This window comes from Petromyzon marinus, unplaced genomic scaffold (genome assembly GCF_048934315.1).
Source record: "Petromyzon marinus isolate PM22_M1 ecotype Great Lakes invasive population unplaced genomic scaffold, UKy_Petmar_22M1.pri1.0 PM_Scaffold_57, whole genome shotgun sequence".
Classification (NCBI taxonomy): Eukaryota; Metazoa; Chordata; class Hyperoartia; order Petromyzontiformes; family Petromyzontidae; genus Petromyzon; species Petromyzon marinus.
In genome coordinates this window covers 345,160-366,884 of record NW_027423579.1, presented here as the reverse complement: position 1 = coordinate 366,884, position 21,725 = coordinate 345,160, and the positions used below count along the sequence as shown (strand labels likewise).

The 21,725-nt window shown below is 40.1% G+C and overlaps 16 non-coding genes across 16 annotated transcripts; all 16 read right to left on the bottom strand.

Annotated features, from left to right (window-relative positions):
* Positions 1-506: 506 nt before the first annotated feature.
* Positions 507-579, bottom strand: TRNAV-CAC (transfer RNA valine (anticodon CAC)). Its single transcript has one exon. It is a non-coding gene; the product is annotated as a tRNA-Val (tRNA).
* A 7,153-nt stretch (positions 580-7,732) lies between these two features.
* Positions 7,733-7,805, bottom strand: TRNAV-UAC (transfer RNA valine (anticodon UAC)). Its single transcript has one exon. It is a non-coding gene; the product is annotated as a tRNA-Val (tRNA).
* Positions 7,806-8,386: 581 nt separating this feature from the next.
* On the bottom strand, positions 8,387-8,459 carry TRNAV-UAC (transfer RNA valine (anticodon UAC)). Its single transcript has one exon. It is a non-coding gene; the product is annotated as a tRNA-Val (tRNA).
* A 1,017-nt stretch (positions 8,460-9,476) lies between these two features.
* TRNAV-UAC (transfer RNA valine (anticodon UAC)) lies at positions 9,477-9,549 on the bottom strand. Its single transcript has one exon. It is a non-coding gene; the product is annotated as a tRNA-Val (tRNA).
* Positions 9,550-12,305: 2,756 nt separating this feature from the next.
* On the bottom strand, positions 12,306-12,378 carry TRNAV-AAC (transfer RNA valine (anticodon AAC)). Its single transcript has one exon. It is a non-coding gene; the product is annotated as a tRNA-Val (tRNA).
* Positions 12,379-12,959: 581 nt separating this feature from the next.
* Positions 12,960-13,032, bottom strand: TRNAV-UAC (transfer RNA valine (anticodon UAC)). Its single transcript has one exon. It is a non-coding gene; the product is annotated as a tRNA-Val (tRNA).
* Positions 13,033-13,609: 577 nt separating this feature from the next.
* On the bottom strand, positions 13,610-13,682 carry TRNAV-CAC (transfer RNA valine (anticodon CAC)). The gene has a single exon. It is a non-coding gene; the product is annotated as a tRNA-Val (tRNA).
* Positions 13,683-15,777: 2,095 nt separating this feature from the next.
* TRNAV-UAC (transfer RNA valine (anticodon UAC)) lies at positions 15,778-15,850 on the bottom strand. Its single transcript has one exon. It is a non-coding gene; the product is annotated as a tRNA-Val (tRNA).
* A 145-nt stretch (positions 15,851-15,995) lies between these two features.
* On the bottom strand, positions 15,996-16,068 carry TRNAV-AAC (transfer RNA valine (anticodon AAC)). The gene has a single exon. It is a non-coding gene; the product is annotated as a tRNA-Val (tRNA).
* A 799-nt stretch (positions 16,069-16,867) lies between these two features.
* On the bottom strand, positions 16,868-16,940 carry TRNAV-UAC (transfer RNA valine (anticodon UAC)). Its single transcript has one exon. It is a non-coding gene; the product is annotated as a tRNA-Val (tRNA).
* Positions 16,941-17,517: 577 nt separating this feature from the next.
* On the bottom strand, positions 17,518-17,590 carry TRNAV-CAC (transfer RNA valine (anticodon CAC)). The gene has a single exon. It is a non-coding gene; the product is annotated as a tRNA-Val (tRNA).
* A 2,096-nt stretch (positions 17,591-19,686) lies between these two features.
* Positions 19,687-19,759, bottom strand: TRNAV-UAC (transfer RNA valine (anticodon UAC)). Its single transcript has one exon. It is a non-coding gene; the product is annotated as a tRNA-Val (tRNA).
* A 145-nt stretch (positions 19,760-19,904) lies between these two features.
* On the bottom strand, positions 19,905-19,977 carry TRNAV-AAC (transfer RNA valine (anticodon AAC)). The gene has a single exon. It is a non-coding gene; the product is annotated as a tRNA-Val (tRNA).
* Positions 19,978-20,558: 581 nt separating this feature from the next.
* Positions 20,559-20,631, bottom strand: TRNAV-UAC (transfer RNA valine (anticodon UAC)). The gene has a single exon. It is a non-coding gene; the product is annotated as a tRNA-Val (tRNA).
* A 145-nt stretch (positions 20,632-20,776) lies between these two features.
* Positions 20,777-20,849, bottom strand: TRNAV-UAC (transfer RNA valine (anticodon UAC)). The gene has a single exon. It is a non-coding gene; the product is annotated as a tRNA-Val (tRNA).
* Positions 20,850-20,994: 145 nt separating this feature from the next.
* Positions 20,995-21,067, bottom strand: TRNAV-UAC (transfer RNA valine (anticodon UAC)). The gene has a single exon. It is a non-coding gene; the product is annotated as a tRNA-Val (tRNA).
* Between the last annotated feature and the right edge of the window lie 658 nt (positions 21,068-21,725).

Genomic DNA, 21,725 nt, shown 5'->3' with positions numbered 1-21,725 from the left:
CATCAAGTTCATGAAGGCATATTTTACGTCCACTTTAAATAAAATACAAATTGTTTTGGTTTTACATAGAATGTTTCCGCTCGGTTTCAAACCAGGAACCTTTCACGTGTTAGTCAAACGTAATAACCACTACACTACGGAAACTGCTTGTCAAACTCGTGAAGTTCCAACACACTTCACTGGTATAGGCCTATGCTAACAATGAAGAATCATGAATTCATTATCTTCATGAAAGCACATTTTAGGTCCAATTTAAATAAAATAGATTTTTATTGGTTATACGTAAAATGTTTCTGCCCGGTTTCAAACCAGGGACCTTTCACGTGTTAGGCGAACATGATAACCAATACACTACGGAAACTGATTGTCAAACTTGTGAAGCTGCAACATACTTCACTGGCATAGGCCAATGCCAACAATGAAGAATCATGAAATCATCATCTTCATGAGGGCACATTTTACGTGCCCTTTAAATAAAACAGGAACTGTTTTGGTTTTACATAAAATGTTTCCGCCCGGTTTCAAACCGGGGACCTTTCGCGTGTGAGGCGAACGTGATAACCACTACACTACGGAAACTGCTTGTCAAACTCATAAAGTTGCAACACACTTCACTGGTATAGACCTATGCCAACAATGAAGAATCATGAAATCATCATCTTCATGAAATCATCATCTTCATGAGGGCTCATTTTACGTGCACATTAAATAAAACAGGAATTGTTTTGGTTTTACGTAAAATGTATCCACCCGGTTTCAAACCAGGGACCTTTCGCGTGTTGGCGAACATGACAACCACTACACTACGGACACTGCTTGAAGAACATGTAACGTAGCAACATATTTCACTGAAATAAGTCCAAACGTCCAGTGTCAAATCATTAAATCATCAAGTTCATGAAGGCATATTTTACGTCCACTTTAAATAAAATACAAATTGTTTTGGTTTTACATAGAATGTTTCCGCTCGGTTTCGAACCAGGGACCTTTCGCGTGTTAGGCGAACATGATAACCAATACACTACGGAAACTGCTTGTCAAACTTGTGAAGCTGCAACATACTTCACTGGCATAGGCCAATGCCAACAATGAAGAATCATGAAATCTCGATTTAAAGCTTTCGTGACTGCAATGATTCATCTTCTTTGGTTCTTTCGGTAAAGTCACGTAGAATGAGAATAAAATAATAAATTGATAAAATAAAATAACACAATAATATTCTCACGACGTTTCGGCCACAACACAAGCGGCCTTCATCAGGTGAAGGGAGCGAGACTGTCTGGTAGGACAGCGCTGGAGTGAGAGAGCCACGTTCAGATCACGGCTTTTAAGCTGTGTGAGAGGAACAAAGAGCCTTGACGAAGGAATTAGCATAAAATTTAGCATTGAAAAGGCTGAATGATTAGCTTGTGACTGGTCACAGAAATAGCTATGTTAAAAGTTAAAGCATACACATCCGCAGAGGCACCCATTGTTAAAAGGAATTAGCATAGAATTTAGCATTGAAATAGCTAAATTAAGGCATTCGCTTGTAACTGCTACAGAAATAGTTACGTTGAAGTCAGAGCATACACATTCACCGAGGCACTTAGTACCAATCAAAACAGGAGAATTTAGCATTGAAATAACTAGGCGAATTTAGCATTGAAATAACTGGGTGATTTGCTGGTGACTGGTCACAGAAATGACTTCACATCTGAGCTATTCACAGTACTATATAGTGAACCAATAAAAACTAAAATATAAATTACCTTCATGTTATCAATAAACTCTATATTCTCCAATCAGCTAAGCTACCAACCATAAGTCGTTATATATCACAATGCTATATGGCGAAAAAATGGGTGGATTCTTACCCTCAAATTTCCGTACCACGGATAGCTACGGGCCCCGTTCAGACGGACGAGTTCGTCCATGGTCGGAACAGAGGAGGGGGAGAGAGACAGCTGCGAAGCCCTAGTATACTCCATGTTGTAAACCATACCATTAACCGTGGTGTGAGAGGTATTAAGAGGCAATGCTGGCGAAAGAGCTGCGGTCTGAAGGTCATCGTAAAATTACAATTAATTAAGAACAGAAATGATTTAACACATCTTTCCAGTGGTTACTAAGCCTGAATCCATCTTCTCGGTTGAAATTGTCTCTGTGCTTGTATATGTGAATGGCCTCATGAACGAATCTCTCATGGTAGCCAGTTGGTTTGCAAAGAACCTCCGTCTTGGAGAAGTCAATGTCATGTGAGCCCACTGAATTGTAACAGTGATCTGCCACGGCAGAGGAGTTCGTCTTACCGTGTTTCAAGTCTGCTTTATGTTCGCGGATGCGGTCCGAGATATGTCTTTTGGTTTCTCCAATGTAGCTACTACCACAGAGGCACTTTAGTTTGTAAACGCCCGGGTACTGTATGTCTGGAAGAGCATCTTTTACAGATGGAACTAAATCACGGATTTTGTGTACTGTGTTGAATCGGACCTGGATCTTGTGTTTATTCAGGATTTTGGAGATCTTTTTAGTGACCCCTGCAATGTAGGGTAAGGTGATGGTTTTGAGTGGCTCCACAAGAGGATCCTTCTTCATGACTGGAGTGATGGCTTTGCGGATTGTGTAGTCGGAGTAGCCATTAGCCCTGAGAGCCTGGTGTACGTGCTTGAGTTCACTGGTAATGTGTTCCTGGTCGGAAATGCATTGGGCTCTATGGTATAGAGTCTTGATGAGGCAGTTCTTCTGGGATGGATGGTGGTGGGAATCCGGTTTCAAGTAAGCATCTGTATGGGTAGCTTTCCTGTAGACAGAGTGGCTCATTGAACCATCATGTCTCCTTTTAATTAAGACATCCAGAAAGGGTAGTTTGCCATCTTTTTCGACCTCCATGGTAAATCTGATGGCTGGGTGTATGGAATTGATGTGGTCGCGGAATTGGTCTAGAGCAGGCTGGCCATGTGGCCAGATGACAAAGGTGTCATCAACGTACCTCTTCCATAAGGTCGGGCGTAGAGTGGCAGTCTGGATGGCGTCAGTTTCAAATTTTTCCATGAATACGTTGGCTACAACCGGAGATAGGGGGGAGCCCATTGGGGTGCCCTCAGTTTGTTTGTAGAAAGTTCCATTCCAGGTGAAGTATGTGTTGGTTAAGCAATGTCTCACCAGGGGGGGTACATCAGTATGCAGTCCTTGATGAACCAGGTCTTCAATGATAGCGATGGTGTCAGGTACCGGGACTTTGGTGAACAAGGACACCACATCAAAACTGACAAGCAGGTCGTTTGGGGACAGGGAAATGTCTTTGATTGTCGATACCAGGTGAGTAGAATTTAGTACCGCAGAGGTGGTTTTTCCAGTGAAAAGTCGCAGTATATCAGCCAGAAAACGTGCCAGTTTGTAGGTGGGGGAGCTGATAGTAGAGACGATGGGACGAAGGGGTGTATCTTCTTTGTGTATCTTTGGAAGGCCATATAATCTTGGTGGTCTGGCAGCAGAGGGTTTCAACAAGAACTGTTTGTTCTCATCAATTAATGCTGTTGAATCAGAGATAATTTTGTTCGTTTTGGTGACCAGGCTGTTGGTGGGATCTCTTTTTATTTTTGTATAGCTGCCATCGTTGAGTAGTTCTTGAATTTTGTTGTTATATTCTGTTTTGTCCATGATGACAGTGGCATTGCCTTTGTCGGCTGAGAGAACGACAATATCATCCCTCTTTTTTAATTGAGATAATTCAAAACGTTCGTCTTTGCTGATGTTGCTAGGTGGCAACTTAGCGTTTTTGAGGGTTGCAGCGATTTCAGATCTTGCTACGTCTGCAGAGATGTGACTCAAGCCCTTGAGTGCAACGTCGACATGGGCAATGATATCATTAACCGGTAAGTGTCTCGGTGTGACAGCAAAGTTTAGACCTTTAGCTAAAACGGATTTCAGACCATCAGAAATGGAACTGTTACTGCGATTAATTACGACTTTGTTGACGTCTATCTTTTCGGTGTGTGGATCCGATTTTTTGCTGGAGAGGTGATTGAATTTGGAAATCAAATTGTCCCTACATTTGTTCGACATAGTGGCAGCCGAAGAGGTAGTCATATTGTCTACATGTTCCCAATCCGATGTAGACATTGTTGCTGTCAATTTTAAGTGTGATTTGTAGAGTGTCTTGTCTATCTGATCGAGTTCGGAGCGTGTAAGTCTGATTTTTTCCGAGGTAAGAGCGAAGCTAGTTCTAGCTAGAATTCGTTTTGCATTGAGAGAAGTTGCAACAGCAGAGGTTAGTGTAAATGCGGTTGGTATTACCTTAGAGTCGCGGCATCTCTTCAGAAAGGTGAGAGACTCGATTAGTTGAGCCTTCTTATCCCGAAGTCTGTTGAATGATCTTAAGGATGTGTGGAATTCCTCCCCGTAGAGGCGGTTAAATTTCGATTTAAAGCTCTCGTGACTGCAATGATTCATCTTCTTTGGTTCTTTCGGTAAAGTCACGTAGAATGAGAATAAAATAATAAATTGATAAAATAAAATAACACAATAATATTCTCACGACGTTTCGGCCACAACACAAGCGGCCTTCATCAGGTGAAGGGAGCGAGACTGTCTGGTAGGACAGCGCTGGAGTGAGAGAGCCACGTTCAGATCACGGCTTTTAAGCTGTGTGAGAGGAACAAAGAGCCTTGACGAAGGAATTAGCATAAAATTTAGCATTGAAAAGGCTGAATGATTAGCTTGTGACTGGTCACAGAAATAGCTATGTTAAAAGTTAAAGCATACACATCCGCAGAGGCACCCATTGTTAAAAGGAATTAGCATAGAATTTAGCATTGAAATAGCTAAATTAAGGCATTCGCTTGTAACTGCTACAGAAATAGTTACGTTGAAGTCAGAGCATACACATTCACCGAGGCACTTAGTACAAATCAAAACAGGAGAATTTAGCATTGAAATAACTAGGAGAATTTAGCATTGAAATAACTGGGTGATTTGCTGGTGACTGGTCACAGAAATGACTACACATCTGAGCTATTCACAGTACTATATAGTGAACCAATAAAAACTAAAATATAAATTACCTTCATGTTATCAATAAACTCTATATTCTCCAATCAGCTAAGCTACCAACCATAAGTCGTTATATATCACAATGCTATATGGCGAAAAAATGGGTGGATTCTTACCCTCAAATTTCCGTACCACGGATAGCTACGGGCCCCGTTCAGACGGACGAGTTCGTCCATGGTCGGAACAGAGGAGGGGGAGAGAGACAGCTGCGAAGCCCTAGTATACTCCATGTTGTAAACCATACCATTAACCGTGGTGTGAGAGGTATTAAGAGGCAATGCTGGCGAAAGAGCTGCGGTCTGAAGGTCATCGTAAAATTACAATTAATTAAGAACAGAAATGATTTAACACATCTTTCCAGTGGTTACTAAGCCTGAATCAATCTTCTCGGTTGAAATTGTCTCTGTGCTTGTATATGTGAATGGCCTCATGAACGAATCTCTCATGGTAGCCAGTTGGTTTGCAAAGAACCTCCGTCTTGGAGAAGTCAATGTCATGTGAGCCCACTGAATTGTAACAGTGATCTGCCACGGCAGAGGAGTTCGTCTTACCATGTTTCAAGTCTGCTTTATGTTCGCGGATGCGGTCCGAGATATGTCTTTTGGTTTCTCCAATGTAGCTACTACCACAGAGGCACTTTAGTTTGTAAACGCCCGGGTACTGTATGTCTGGAAGAGCATCTTTTACAGATGGAACTAAATCACGGATTTTGTGTACTGTGTTGAATCGGACCTGGATCTTGTGTTTATTCAGGATTTTGGAGATCTTTTTAGTGACCCCTGCAATGTAGGGTAAGGTGATGGTTTTGAGTGGCTCCACAAGAGGATCCTTCTTCATGACTGGAGTGATGGCTTTGCGGATTGTGTAGTCGGAGTAGCCATTAGCCCTGAGAGCCTGGTGTACGTGCTTGAGTTCACTGGTAATGTGTTCCTGGTCGGAAATGCATTGGGCTCTATGGTATAGAGTCTTGATGAGGCAGTTCTTCTGGGATGGATGGTGGTGGGAATCCAGTTTCAAGTAAGCATCTGTATGGGTAGCTTTCCTGTAGACAGAGTGGCTCATTGAACCATCATGTCTCCTTTTAATTAAGACATCCAGAAAGGGTAGTTTGCCATCTTTTTCGACCTCCATGGTAAATCTGATGGCTGGGTGTATGGAATTGATGTGGTCGCGGAATTGGTCTAGAGCAGGCTGGCCATCACCTTACCCTACATTGCAGGGGTCACTAAAAAGATCTCCAAAATCCTGAATAAACACAAGATCCAGGTCCGATTCAACACAGTACACAAAATCCGTGATTTAGTTCCATCTGTAAAAGATGCTCTTCCAGACATACAGTACCCGGGCGTTTACAAACTAAAGTGCCTCTGTGGTAGTAGCTACATTGGAGAAACCAAAAGACATATCTCGGACCGCATCCGCGAACATAAAGCAGACTTGAAACACGGTAAGACGAACTCCTCTGCCGTGGCAGATCACTGTTACAATTCAGTGGGCTCACATGACATTGACTTCTCCAAGACGGAGGTTCTTTGCAAACCAACTGGCTACCATGAGAGATTCGTTCATGAGGCCATTCACATATACAAGCACAGAGACAATTTCAACCGAGAAGATGGATTCAGGCTTAGTAACCACTGGAAAGATGTGTTAAATCATTTCTGTTCTTAATTAATTGTAATTTTACGATGACCTTCAGACCGCAGCTCTTTCGCCAGCATTGCCTCTTAATACCTCTCACACCACGGTTAATGGTATGGTTTACAACATGGAGTATACTAGGGCTTCGCAGCTGTCTCTCTCCCCCTCCTCTGTTCCGACCATGGACGAACTCGTCCGTCTGAACGGGGCCCGTAGCTATCCGTGGTACGGAAATTTGAGGGTAAGAATCCACCCATTTTTTCGCCATATAGCATTGTGATATATAACGACTTATGGTTGGTAGCTTAGCTGATTGGAGAATATAGAGTTTATTGATAACATGAAGGTAATTTATATTTTAGTTTTTATTGGTTCACTATATAGTACTGTGAATAGCTCAGATGTGTAGTCATTTCTGTGACCAGTCACCAGCAAATCACCCAGTTATTTCAATGCTAAATTCGCCTAGTTATTTCAATGCTAAATTCTACTGTTTGATTTGTACTAAGTGCCTCGGTGAATGTGTATGCTCTGACTTTAACGTAGCTATTTTTGTGACCAGTTACAAGCTAATCACGCAGCTATTTCAATGCTAAATTCTATGCTAATTCCTTTGTCAAGGGGTGCCTCTGCGGATGTGTATGCTTTAACTTAGCTATTTCAATGCTAAATTCTATGCTAATTCCTTTATCAAGGGGTGCCTCTGCGGATGTGTATGCTTTAACTTTTAACGTAGCTATTTCTGTGACCAGTCACAAGCTAATCACTCAGCCATTTCAATGCTAAATTATATGCTAATTCCTTTGTCAAGGCGCTTTGTTTCCTCTCACACAGCTTAAAGGTCGTGATCTGAACGTGGCTCTTTCACTCCAGCGCTGTCCTACCAGACAGTCTCGTCCCTTCACCTGATGAAGGCCGCTTGTGTTGTGGCCGAAACGTCATGAGAATATTATTGTGTTATTTTATTTTATCAATTTATTACTTTTTTCTCATTCTACGTGACTTTACCGAAAGAACCAAAGAAGAAAAATACGAATTGTTTTGGTTTTACATAAAATGTTTCCGCCCGGTTTCGAACCGGGGACTTTTCGCGTGTAAGGCTAACGTGATAACCACTACACTACGGAAACTGCTTGAAGAACATGTAACGTAGCAACATATTTCACTGAAATAAGTCGAAACGAACAATATCAAATCATTAAATCATCACGTTCATGAAGGCACATTTTGCGTCCACTTTAAATAAAATCCGAATTGTTTTGGTTTTAGATAAAATGTTTCCACCCGGTTTCAAACTAGGGACCTTTCGCGTTTGAGGCGAACGTGATAACCACGACAAAACGGAAACTGCTTGAAGAACATGGGTAGTTGCTACATACTTCACTGGCATAGGCCTATGCCAACAATGAAGAATCATGAAATCATCACGTTCATGAAGGCACATTTTGCGTCCTCTTTAAATAAAATCCGAATTGTTTTGGTTATACTTACAATGTTTCCACCCGGCTTCAAACCAGGGACCTTTCGCGTGTTAGGCGAACATGATAACCACTACACTACGGAAACTGCTTGAAGAACATGTAACGTAGCAACATATTTCACTGAAATAAGTCGAATCGTCCAGTTGCAAATCATTAAATCATCAAGTTCATGAAGGCATATTTTACGTCCGCTTTAAATAAAATACGAATTGTTTTGGTTTCACGTAAAATGTTTCCGCCCGGTTTCGAACCGGGGACCTTTCGCGTGTAAAGCGAACGTGATAACCACTACACTACGGAAACTGGTTGGAGAACATGTAACGTAGCAACATATTTCACTGAAATAAGTCGAAACGTCCAGTGTCAAATCATTAAATCATCAAGTTCATGAAGGCATATTTTACGTCCACTTTAAATAAAATACAAATTGTTTTGGTTTTACATAGAATGTTTCCGCACGGTTTCAAACCAGGAACCTTTCACGTGTAAGGCTAACGTGATAACCACTACACTACGGAAACTGCTTGTCAAACTCGTGAAGTTGCAACACACTTCACTGGTATAGGGCTATGCCAACAAGGAAGAATCATGAATTCATAATCTTCATGAAAGCACATTTTAGTTCCAATTTTAATAAAATACGATTTTTATTGGTTATACGTAAAATATTTCCACCCGGTTTCAAACCAGGGACCTTTCGCGTGTTAGGCGAACGTGATAACCACTACACTACGGAAACTGCTTGAAGAACATGTAACGTAGCAACATATTTCACTGAAATAAGTCGAAACGAACAATGTCAAATCATTACATTATCACGTTCATGAAGGCACATTTTGCGTCCACTTTAAATAAAATCCGAATTGTTTTGGTTTTAGATAAAATGTTTCTACCCGGTTTCAAACCAGGGACCTTTCGCGTGTTAGGCTACCGTGATAACCACTACAAAACGGAAACTGCTTGAAGAACATGGGTAGTTGCTACATACTTCACTGGCATAGGCCTATGCCAACAATGAAGAATCATGAAATCATCACGTTCATGAAGGCACATTTTGCGTCCTCTTTAAATAAAATCCGAATTGTTTTGGTTATACTTACAATGTTTCCACCCGGCTTCAAACCAGGGACCTTTCGCGTGTTAGGCGAACATGATAACCACTACACTACGGAAACTGCTTGAAGAACATGTAACGTAGCAACATATTTCACTGAAATAAGTCGAATCGTCCAGTTGCAAATCATTAAATCATCAAGTTCATGAAGGCATATTTTACGTCCGCTTTAAATAAAATACGAATTGTTTTGGTTTCACGTAAAATGTTTCCGCCCGGTTTCGAACCGGGGACCTTTCGCGTGTAAAGCGAACGTGATAACCACTACACTACGGAAACTGGTTGGAGAACATGTAACGTAGCAACATATTTCACTGAAATAAGTCGAAACGTCCAGTGTCAAATCATTAAATCATCAAGTTCATGAAGGCATATTTTACGTCCACTTTAAATAAAATACAAATTGTTTTGGTTTTACATAGAATGTTTCCGCACGGTTTCAAACCAGGAACCTTTCACGTGTAAGGCTAACGTGATAACCACTACACTACGGAAACTGCTTGTCAAACTCGTGAAGTTGCAACACACTTCACTGGTATAGGGCTATGCCAACAAGGAAGAATCATGAATTCATAATCTTCATGAAAGCACATTTTAGTTCCAATTTTAATAAAATACGATTTTTATTGGTTATACGTAAAATATTTCCACCCGGTTTCAAACCAGGGACCTTTCGCGTGTTAGGCGAACGTGATAACCACTACACTACAGAAACTGCTTGAAGAACATGTAACGTAGCAACATATTTCACTGAAATAAGTCGAAACGAACAATGTCAAATCATTACATTATCACGTTCATGAAGGCACATTTTGCGTCCACTTTAAATAAAATCCGAATTGTTTTGGTTTTAGATAAAATGTTTCTACCCGGTTTCAAACCAGGGACCTTTCGCGTGTTAGGCTACCGTGATAACCACTACAAAACGGAAACTGCTTGAAGAACATGGGTAGTTGCTACATACTTCACTGGCATAGGCCTATGCCAACAATGAAGAATCATGAAATCATCACGTTCATGAAGGCACATTTTGCGTCCTCTTTAAATAAAATCCGAATTTTTTGGTTTAACGTAAAATGTTTCTGCCCGGTTTCAAACCGGGGACCTTTCGCGTGTGAGGCAAACGTGATAACCACTACACTATGGCAACAGCTTGTCCAAACTGCTAAGTTGCAACACACTTCACTGGTATAGACCTATGCCAACAATGAAGATTCATGAAATCATCATCTTCATGAAAGCACATTTTGCGTCCAATTTAAATAAAATACGATTTTTTTTCGGTTATACGTAAAATGTTTCCACCCGGTTTCAAACCAGGGACCTTTCACGGGTTAGGCGAACGTGATAACCACTACACTACGGAAACTGCTTGTCAAATTTGTGAAGTTGCAACATATTTCACTGGCATAGGCCTCTGCCAACAATGAAGAATCATGAAATCATCATCTTCATGAGGGCACATTTGACGTGCACATTAAATAAAACAGGAATTGTTTTTGGTTATACTTACAATGTTTCCACCCGGTTTCAAACCAGGGACATTTCGCGTGTTAGGCGAACATTATGACGACTACACTTCGGAAACTGCTTGAAGAACATGTAACGTAGCAACATATTTCACTGAAATAGGTCGAAACGTCCAGTGTCAAATCGTTAAATCATCAAGTTCATGAAGGCATATTTTACGTCCACTTTAAATAAAGTTGAAAGTGTTTTGGTTTTACATACAATGTTTCCGCCTGGTTTCAAACCGGGGACCTTTCGCGTGTGAGGCGAACGTGATAACCACTACACTACGGAAACTGCTTGTCAAACTTGTGAAGTTGCAACATACTTCACTCGCATAGGCCTATACCAACAATGAAGAATCATGAAATCATCATTTTCATGAGGGCACATTTTACGTGTACTTTAAATAAAACAGGAATTGTTTTGGTTTTACGTAAAATGTGTCCACCCGGTTTCAAAACAGGAACCTTTCGCGTGTTAGGCTAACGTGATAACCACTACACTACGGAAACTGCTTGAAGAACATGTAACGTAGCAACATATTTCACTGAAATAAGTCGAAACATCCAGTGTCAAATCACTAAATCATCAAGTTCATGAAGGCATATTTTACGTCCACTTTAATAGCTTAGATGTGTAGGCCTTGACTTCAACATAGTCATTTCTGTGACCAGTCACTAGCTAATCACTCAGTTATTTCAATGCTAAATTCGCCTAGTTATTTCAATGCTAAATTCTACTGTTTGATTTGTACTAAGTGCCTCGGTGAATGTGTATGCTCTGACTTTAACGTAGCTATTTTTGTGACCAGTTACAAGCTAATCACTCAGCTATTTCAATGCTAAATTCTATGCTAATTCCTTTGTCAAGGGGTGCCTCTGCGGATGTGTATGCTTTAACTTAGCTATTTCAATGCTAAATTCTATGCTAATTCCTTTATCAAGGGGTGCCTCTGCGGATGTGTATGCTTTAACTTTTAACGTAGCTATTTCTGTGACCAGTCACAAGCTAATCACTCAGCCATTTCAATGCTAAATTATATGCTAATTCCTTTGTCAAGGCGCTTTGTTTCCTCTCACACAGCTTAAAGGTCGTGATCTGAACGTGGCTCTTTCACTCCAGCGCTGTCCTACCAGACAGTCTCGTCCCTTCACCTGATGAAGGCCGCTTGTGTTGTGGCCGAAACGTCGTGAGAATATTATTGTGTTATTTTATTTTATCAATTTATTATTTTTTCTCATTCTACGTGACTTTACCGAAAGAACCAAAGAAGAAAAATACGAATTGTTTTGGTTTTACATAAAATGTTTCCACCCGATTTCGAACCGGGGACTTTTCGCGTGTAAGGCTAACGTGATAACCACTACACTACGGAAACTGCTTGTCAAACTTGTGAAGTTGCAACACACTTCACTGGTATAGGCCTATGCCAACAAGGAAGAATCATGAATTCATTATCTTCATGAAAGCACATTTTAGGTCCAATTTAAATAAAATACGATTTTTATTGGTTATACGTAAAATGTTTCCGCCCGGTTTCGAACCGGGGACCTTTCACGTGTTAGGCGAACGTGATAACCACTACACTACGGAAACTGCTTGAAGAACATGTAACGTAGCAACATATTTCACTGAAATAAGTCGAAACGAACAATGTCAAATCATTAAATAATCACGTTCATGAAGGCACATTTTGCGTCCACTTTAAATAAAATCCGAATTGTTTTGGTTTTAGATAAAATGTTTCCACCCAGTTTCAAACCAGGGACCTTTCGCGTTTGAGGCGAACGTGATAACCACGACAAAACGGAAACTGCTTGAAGAACATGGGTAGTTGCTACATACTTCACTGGCATAGGCCTCTGCCAACAATGAAGAATCATGAAATCATCACGTTCATGAAGGCACATTTTGCGTCCTCTTTAAATAAAATCCGAATTGTTTTGGTTATACTTACAATGTTTCCACCCGGCTTCAAACCAGGGACCTTTCGCGTGTTAGGCGAACATGATAACCACTACGCTACGGAAACTGCTTGAAGAACATGTAACGTAGCAACATATTTCACTGAAATAAGTCGAAACGTCCAGTGTCAAATCATTAAATCATCAAGTTCATGAAGGCATATTTTACATCCACTTTAAATAAAATACAAATTGTTTTGGTTTTACATAGAATGTTTCCGCCCGGTTTCAAACCAGGAACCTTTCACGTGTAAGGCTAACGTGATAACCACTACACTACGGAAACTGCTTGTCAAACTCGTGAAGTTGCAACACACTTCACTGGTATAGGCCTATGCCAACAAGGAAGAATCATGAATTCATAATCTTCATGAAAGCACATTTTAGTTCCAATTTTATTAAAATACGATTTTTATTGGTTATACGTAAAATATTTCCGCCCGGTTTCAAACCGGGGACCTTTCCCGTGTTAGGCGAACGTGATAACCACTACATTACGGAAACTGTCAAACTTGTGAAGTTGCAACATAATTCACTGCCATAGGCCTATGCCAACAATGAAGAATCATGAAATCATCATCTTCATGAGGGCACATTCAACGTCCAATTTAAATAAAACAGGAAATGTTTTGGTTTACCGTAAAATGTGTCCAACCGGTTTCAAACCAGGAACCTTTCGCGTGTTAGGCGAACATGATAACCACTACACTACAGAAACTGCTTGAAGAACATGTAACGTAGCAACATATTTCACTGAAATAAGTCGAATAGTCCAGTTACAAAGCATTAAATCATCAAGTTCATGAAGGCATATTTTACGTACACTTTAATTAAAATACGAATTGTTTTGGTTTTATGTAAAATGTTTCCGCCCGGTTTCGAACCGGGGACCTTTCGCGTGTGAGGCGAACGTGATAACCACTACACTACGGAAACTGCTTGAAGAACATGTAACGTAGCAACATATTTCACTGAAATAAGTCGAAACGAACAATGTCAAATCATTAAATCATCACGTTCATGAAGGCATATTTTACGTACACTTTAATTAAAATACGAATTGTTTTGGTTTTATGTAAAATGTTTCCGCCCGGTTTCGAACCGGGGACCTTTCGCGTTTGAGGCGAACGTGATAACCACGACAAAACGGAAACTGCTTGAAGAACATGGGTAGTTGCTACATACTTCACTGGCATAGGCCTATGCCAACAATGAAGAATCATGAAATCATCACGTTCATGAAGGCACATTTTGCGTCCTCATTAAATAAAATCCGAATTGTTTTGGTTTAACGTGAAATGTTTCTGCCCGGTTTCAAACCGGGGACCTTTCACGGGTTAGGCGAACGTGATAACCACTACACTACGGAAACTGCTTGTCAACCTCGTGAAGTTGCAACACACTTCACTGGTATAGGCCTATGCCAACAATGAAGAATCATGAATTCATTATCTTCATGAGGGCACATTTTACCTGCACTTAAAATAAAAAACGATTTTTTTGGTTATACATAAAATGTTTCCACCCGGTTTCAAACCAGGAACCTTTGACGTGTTAGGCAAACGTGATAACCACTACACTACGGAAACTGTCAAACTTGTGAAGTTGCAACATACTTCACTGAAATAAGTCGAAACGAACAATGTCAAATCATTAAATCATCAAGTTCATGAAGGCACATTTTGCGTCCACTTTAAATAAAATCGGAATTTTTTGGTTTTAGATAAAATGTTTCCACCCGGTTTCAAACCAGGGACCTTTCGCGTTTGAGGCGAACGTGATAACCACGACAAAACGGAAACTGCTTGAAGAACATGGGTAGTTGCTACATACTTCACTGGCATAGGCCTATGCCAACAATGAAGAATCATGAAATCATCACGTTCATGAAGGCACATTTTGCGTCCTCATTAAATAAAATCCGAATTGTTTTGGTTTAACGTGAAATGTTTCTGCCCGGTTTCAAACCGGGGACCTTTCACGGGTTAGGCGAACGTGATAACCACTACACTACGGAAACTGCTTGTCAACCTCGTGAAGTTGCAACACACTTCACTGGTATAGGCCTATGCCAACAATGAAGAATCATGAAATCATCATTTTCATGAGGGCACATTTTACGTGTACTTTAAATAAAACAGGAATTGTTTTGGTTTTACGTAAAATGTGTCCACCCGGTTTCAAAACAGGAACCTTTCGCGTGTTAGGCTAACGTGATAACCACTACACTACGGAAACTGCTTGAAGAACATGTAACGTAGCAACATATTTCACTGAAATAAGTCGAAACATCCAGTGTCAAATCACTAAATCATCAAGTTCATGAAGGCATATTTTACATCCACTTTAATAGCTTAGATGTGTAGGCCTTGACTTCAACATAGTAATTTTTGTGACCAGTCACTAGCTAATCACTCAGTTATTTCAATGCTAAATTCGCCTAGTTATTTCAATGCTAAATTCTACTGTTTGATTTGTACTAAGTGCCTCGGTGAATGTGTATGCTCTGATTTTAACGTAGCTATTTTTGTGACCAGTTACAAGCTAATCACTCAGCTATTTCAATGCTAAATTCTATGCTAATTCCTTTATCAAGTTGTGCCTCTGCGGATGTGTATGCTTTAACTTAGCTATTTCAATGCTAAATTCTATGCTAATTCCTTTATCAAGGGGTGCCTCTGCGGATGTGTATGCTTTAACTTTTAACGTAGCTATTTCTGTGACCAGTCACAAGCTAATCACTCAGCCATTTCAATGCTAAACTATATGCTAATTCCTTTGTCAAGGCGCTTTGTTTCCTCTCACACAGCTTAAAGGTCGTGATCTGAACGTGGCTCTTTCACTCCAGCGCTGTCCTACCAGACAGTCTCGTCCCTTCACCTGATGAAGGCCGCTTGTGTTGTGGCCGAAACGTCGTGAGAATATTATTGTGTGATTTTATTTTATCAATTTATTAGTTTTTCTCATTCTACGTGACTTTACCGAAAGAACCAAAGAAGAAAAATACGAATTGTTTTGGTTTTACATAAAATGTTTCCGCCCGGTTTCAAACCGGGGACTTTTCGCGTGTAAGGCTAACGTGATAACCACTACACTACGGAAACTGCTTGTCAAACTTGTGAAGTTGCAACACACTTCACTGTTATAGGCCTATGCCAACAAGGAAGAATCATGAATTCATTATCTTCATGAAAGCACATTTTAGGTCCAATTTAAATAAAATACGATTTTTATTGGTTATACGTAAAATGTTTCCGCCCGGTTACGAACCGGGGACCTTTCGCGTGTTAGGCGAACGTGATAACCACTACACTACGGAAACTGCTTGACGAACCTGTAACGTAGCAACATATTTCACTGAAATAAGTCGAAACGAACAATGTCAAATCATTAAATCATCACGTTCATGAAGGCACATTTTGCGTCCACTTTAAATTAAATCCGAATTGTTTTGGTTTTAGATAAAATGTTTCCACCCGGTTTCAAACTAGGGACCTTTCGCGTTTGAGGCGAACGTGATAACCACAACAAAACGGAAACTGCTTGAAGAACATGGGTAGTTGCTACTTACTTCACTGGCATAGGCCTATGCCAACAATGAAGAATCATGAAATCATCACGTTCATGAAGGCACATTTTGCGTCCTCTTTAAATAAAATCCGAATTGTTTTGGTTTAACGTGAAATGTTTCTGCCCGGTTTCAAACCGGGGACCTTTCGCGTGTGAGGCAAACGTGATAACCACTACACTACGGAAACTGCTTGTCAACCTCGTGAAGTTGCAACACACTTCACCGGTATAGGCCTATGCCAACAATGAAGAATCATGAAATCATCACGTTCATTAAGGCACATTTTGCGTCCTCTTTAAATAAAATCCGAATTGTTTTGGTTATACTTACAATGTTTCCACCCGGCTTCAAACCAGGGACCTTTCGCGTGTTAGGCGAACATGATAACCACTACACTACGGAAACTGCTTGAAGAACATGTAACGTAGCAACATATTTCACTGAAATAAGTCGAATCGTCCAGTTGCAAATCATTAAATCATCAAGTTCATGAAGGCATATTTTACGTCCGCTTTAAATAAAATACGAATTGTTTTGGTTTCACGTAAAATGTTTCCGCCCGGTTTCGAACTGGGGACCTTTCGCGTGTAAAGCGAACGTGATAACCACTACACTACGGAAACTGCTTGTCAAACTCGTGAAGTTGCAACACACTTCACTGGTATAGGCCTATGCCAACAAGGTAGAATCATGAATTCATAATCTTCATGAAAGCACATTTTAGGTCCAATTTAAATAAAATACGATTTTTATTGGTTATACGTAAAATGTTTCCACCCGGTTTCAAACCAGGAACCTTTCACGTGTTAGGCGAACGTGATAACCACTACATTACGGAAACTGTCAAACTTGTGAAGTTGCAACATAATTCACTGCCATAGGCCTATGCCAACAATGAAGAATCATGAAATCATCATCTTCATGAGGGCACATTCAACGTCCAATTTAAATAAAACAGGAAATGTTTTGGTTTACCGTAAAATGTGTCCAACCGGTTTCAAACCAGGAACCTTTCGCGTGTTAGGCGAACATGATAACCACTACACTACAGAAACTGCTTGAAGAACATGTAACGTAGCAACATATTTCACTGAAATAAGTCGAATAGTCCAGTTACAAAGCATTAAATCATCAAGTTCATGAAGGCATATTTTACGTACACTTTAATTAAAATACGAATTGTTTTGGTTTTATGTAAAATGTTTCCGCCCGGTTTCGAACCGGGGACCTTTCGCGTGTGAGGCGAACGTGATAACCACTACACTACGGAAACTGCTTGAAGAACATGTAACGTAGCAACATATTTCACTGAAATAAGTCGAAACGAACAATGTCAAATCATTAAATCATCACGTTCATGAAGGCATATTTTACGTACACTTTAATTAAAATACGAATTGTTTTGGTTTTATGTAAAATGTTTCCGCCCGGTTTCGAACCGGGGACCTTTCGCGTTTGAGGCGAACGTGATAACCACGACAAAACGGAAACTGCTTGAAGAACATGGGTAGTTGCTACATACTTCACTGGCATAGGCCTATGCCAACGATGAAGAATCATGAAATCATCACGTTCATGAAGGCACATTTTGCGTCCTCATTAAATAAAATCCGAATTGTTTTGGTTTAACGTGAAATGTTTCTGCCCGGTTTCAAACCGGGGACCTTTCACGGGTTAGGCGAACGTGATAACCACTACACTACGGAAACTGCTTGTCAACCTCGTGAAGTTGCAACACACTTCACTGGTATAGGCCTATGCCAACAATGAAGAATCATGAATTCATTATCTTCATGAGGGCACATTTTACCTGCACTTAAAATAAAAAACGATTTTTTTGGTTATACATAAAATGTTTCCACCCGGTTTCAAACCAGGAACCTTTGACGTGTTAGGCAAACGTGATAACCACTACACTACGGAAACTGTCAAACTTGTGAAGTTGCAACATACTTCACTGAAATAAGTCGAAACGAACAATGTCAAATCATTAAATCATCAAGTTCATGAAGGCACATTTTGCGTCCACTTTAAATAAAATCGGAATTTTTTGGTTTTAGATAAAATGTTTCCACCCGGTTTCAAACCAGGGACCTTTCGCGTTTGAGGCGAACGTGATAACCACGACAAAACGGAAACTGCTTGAAGAACATGGGTAGTTGCTACATACTTCACTGGCATAGGCCTATGCCAACAATGAAGAATCATGAAATCATCACGTTCATGAAGGCACATTTTGCGTCCTCATTAAATAAAATCCGAATTGTTTTGGTTTAACGTGAAATGTTTCTGCCCGGTTTCAAACCGGGGACCTTTCACGGGTTAGGCGAACGTGATAACCACTACACTACGGAAACTGCTTGTCAACCTCGTGAAGTTGCAACACACTTCACTGGTATAGGCCTATGCCAACAATGAAGAATCATGAAATCATCATTTTCATGAGGACACATTTTACGTGTACTTTAAATAAAACAGGAATTGTTTTGGTTTTACGTAAAATGTGTCCACCCGGTTTCAAAACAGGAACCTTTCGCGTGTTAGGCTAACGTGATAACCACTACACTACGGAAACTGCTTGAAGAACATGTAACGTAGCAACATATTTCACTGAAATAAGTCGAAACATCCAGTGTCAAATCACTAAATCATCAAGTTCATGAAGGCATATTTTACGTCCACTTTAATAGCTTAGATGTGTAGGCCTTGACTTCAACATAGTAATTTTTGTGACCAGTCACTAGCTAATCACTCAGTTATTTCAATGCTAAATTCGCCTAGTTATTTCAATGCTAAATTCTACTGTTTGATTTGTACTAAGTGCCTCGGTGAATGTGTATGCTCTGATTTTAACGTAGCTATTTTTGTGACCAGTTACAAGCTAATCACTCAGCTATTTCAATGCTAAATTCTATGCTAATTCCTTTATCAAGGGGTGCCTCTGCGGATGTGTATGCTTTAACTTAGCTATTTCAATGCTAAATTCTATGCTAATTCCTTTATCAAGGGGTGCCTCTGCGGATGTGTATGCTTTAACTTTTAACGTAGCTATTTCTGTGACCAGTCACAAGCTAATCACTCAGCCATTTCAATGCTAAACTATATGCTAATTCCTTTGTCAAGGCGCTTTGTTTCCTCTCACACAGCTTAAAGGTCGTGATCTGAACGTGGCTCTTTCACTCCAGCGCTGTCCTACCAGACAGTCTCGTCCCTTCACCTGATGAAGGCCGCTTGTGTTGTGGCCGAAACGTCGTGAGAATATTATTGTGTTATTTTATTTTATCAATTTATTACTTTTTTCTCATTCTACGTGACTTTACCGAAAGAACCAAAGAAGAAAAATACGAATTGTTTTGGTTTTACATAAAATGTTTCCGCCCGGTTTCGAACCGGGGACTTTTCGCGTGTAAGGCTAACGTGATAACCACTACACTACGGAAACTGCTTGTCAAACTTGTGAAGTTGCAACACACTTCCCTGGTATAGGCCTATGCAAACAAGGAAGAATCATGAATTCATTATCTTCATGAAAGCACATTTTAGGTCCAATTTAAATAAAATACGATTTTTATTGGTTATACGTAAAATGTTTCCGCCCGGTTTCGAACCGGGGACCTTTCGCGTGTTAGGCGAACGTGATAACCACTACACTACGGAAACTGCTTGAAGAACATGTAACGTAGCAACATATTTCACTGAAATAAGTCGAAACGAACAATATCAAATCATTAAATCATCACGTTCATGAAGGCACATTTTGCGTCCACTTTAAATAAAATCCGAATTGTTTTGGTTTTAGATAAAATGTTTCCACCCGGTTTCAAACTAGGGACCTTTCGCGTTTGAGGCGAACGTGATAACCACGACAAAACGGAAACTGCTTGAAGAACATGGGTAGTTGCTACATACTTCACTGGCATAGGCCTATGCCAACAATGAAGAATCATTAAATCATCACGTTCATGAAGGCTCATTTTGCGTCCTCTTTAAATAAAATCCGAATTGTTTTGGTTATACTTACAATGTTTCCACCCGGCTTCAAACCAGGGACCTTTCGCGTGTTAGGCGAACATGATAACCACTACACTACGGAAACTGCTTGAAGAACATGTAACGTAGCAACATATTTCACTGAAATAAGTCGAATCGTCCAGTTGCAAATCATTAAATCATCAAGTTCATGAAGGCATATTTTACGTCCGCTTTAAATAAAATACGAATTGTTTTGGTTTCACGTAAAATGTTTCCGCCCGGTTTCGAACCGGGGACCTTTCGCGTGTAAAGCGAACGTGATAACCACTACACTACGGAAACTGGTTGGAGAACATGTAACGTAGCAACATATTTCACTGAAATAAGTCGAATTGTCCAGTTGCAAATCATTAAATCATCAAGTTCATGAAGGCATATTTTACGTCCGCTTTAAATAAAATACGAATTGTTTTGGTTTCACGTAAAATGTTTCCGCCCGGTTTCGAACCGGGGACCTTTCGCGTGTAAAGCGAACGTGATAACCACTACACTACGGAAACTGGTTGGAGAACATGTAACGTAGCAACATATTTCACTGAAATAAGTCGAAACGTCCAGTGTCAAATCATTAAATCATCAAGTTCATGAAGGCATATTTTACGTCCCCTTTAAATAAAATACAAATTGTTTTGGTTTTACATAGAATGTTTCCGCCCGGTTTCAAACCAGGAACCTTTCACGTGTAAGGCTAACGTGATAACCACTACACTACGGAAACTGCTTGTCAAACTCGTGAAGTTGCAACACACTTCACTGGTATAGGCCTATGCCAACAAGGAAGAATCATGAATTCATAATCTTCATGAAAGCACATTTTAGTTCCAATTTTAATCAAATACGATTTTTATTGGTTATACGTAAAATATTTCCACCCGGTTTCAAACCAGGGACCTTTCGCGTGTTAGGCGAACGTGATAACCACTACACTACGGAAACTGCTTGAAGAACATGTAACGTAGCAACATATTTCACTGAAATAAGTCGAAACGAACAATGTCAAATCATTACATTATCACGTTCATGAAGGCACATTTTGCGTCCACTTTAAATAAAATCCGAATTGTTTTGGTTTTAGATAAAATGTTTCCACCCGGTTTCAAACCAGGGACCTTTCGCGTGTTAGGCTACCGTGATAACCACTACAAAACGGAAACTGCTTGAAGAACATGGGTAGTTGCTACATACTTCACTGGCATAGGCCTATGCCAACAATGAAGAATCATGAAATCATCACGTTCATGAAGGCACATTTTGCGTCCTCTTTAAATAAAATCCGAATTGTTTTGGTTTAACGTAAAATGTTTCTGCCCGGTTTCAAACCGGGGACCTTTCGCGTGTGAGGCAAACGTGACAACCACTACACTATCTCAACAGCT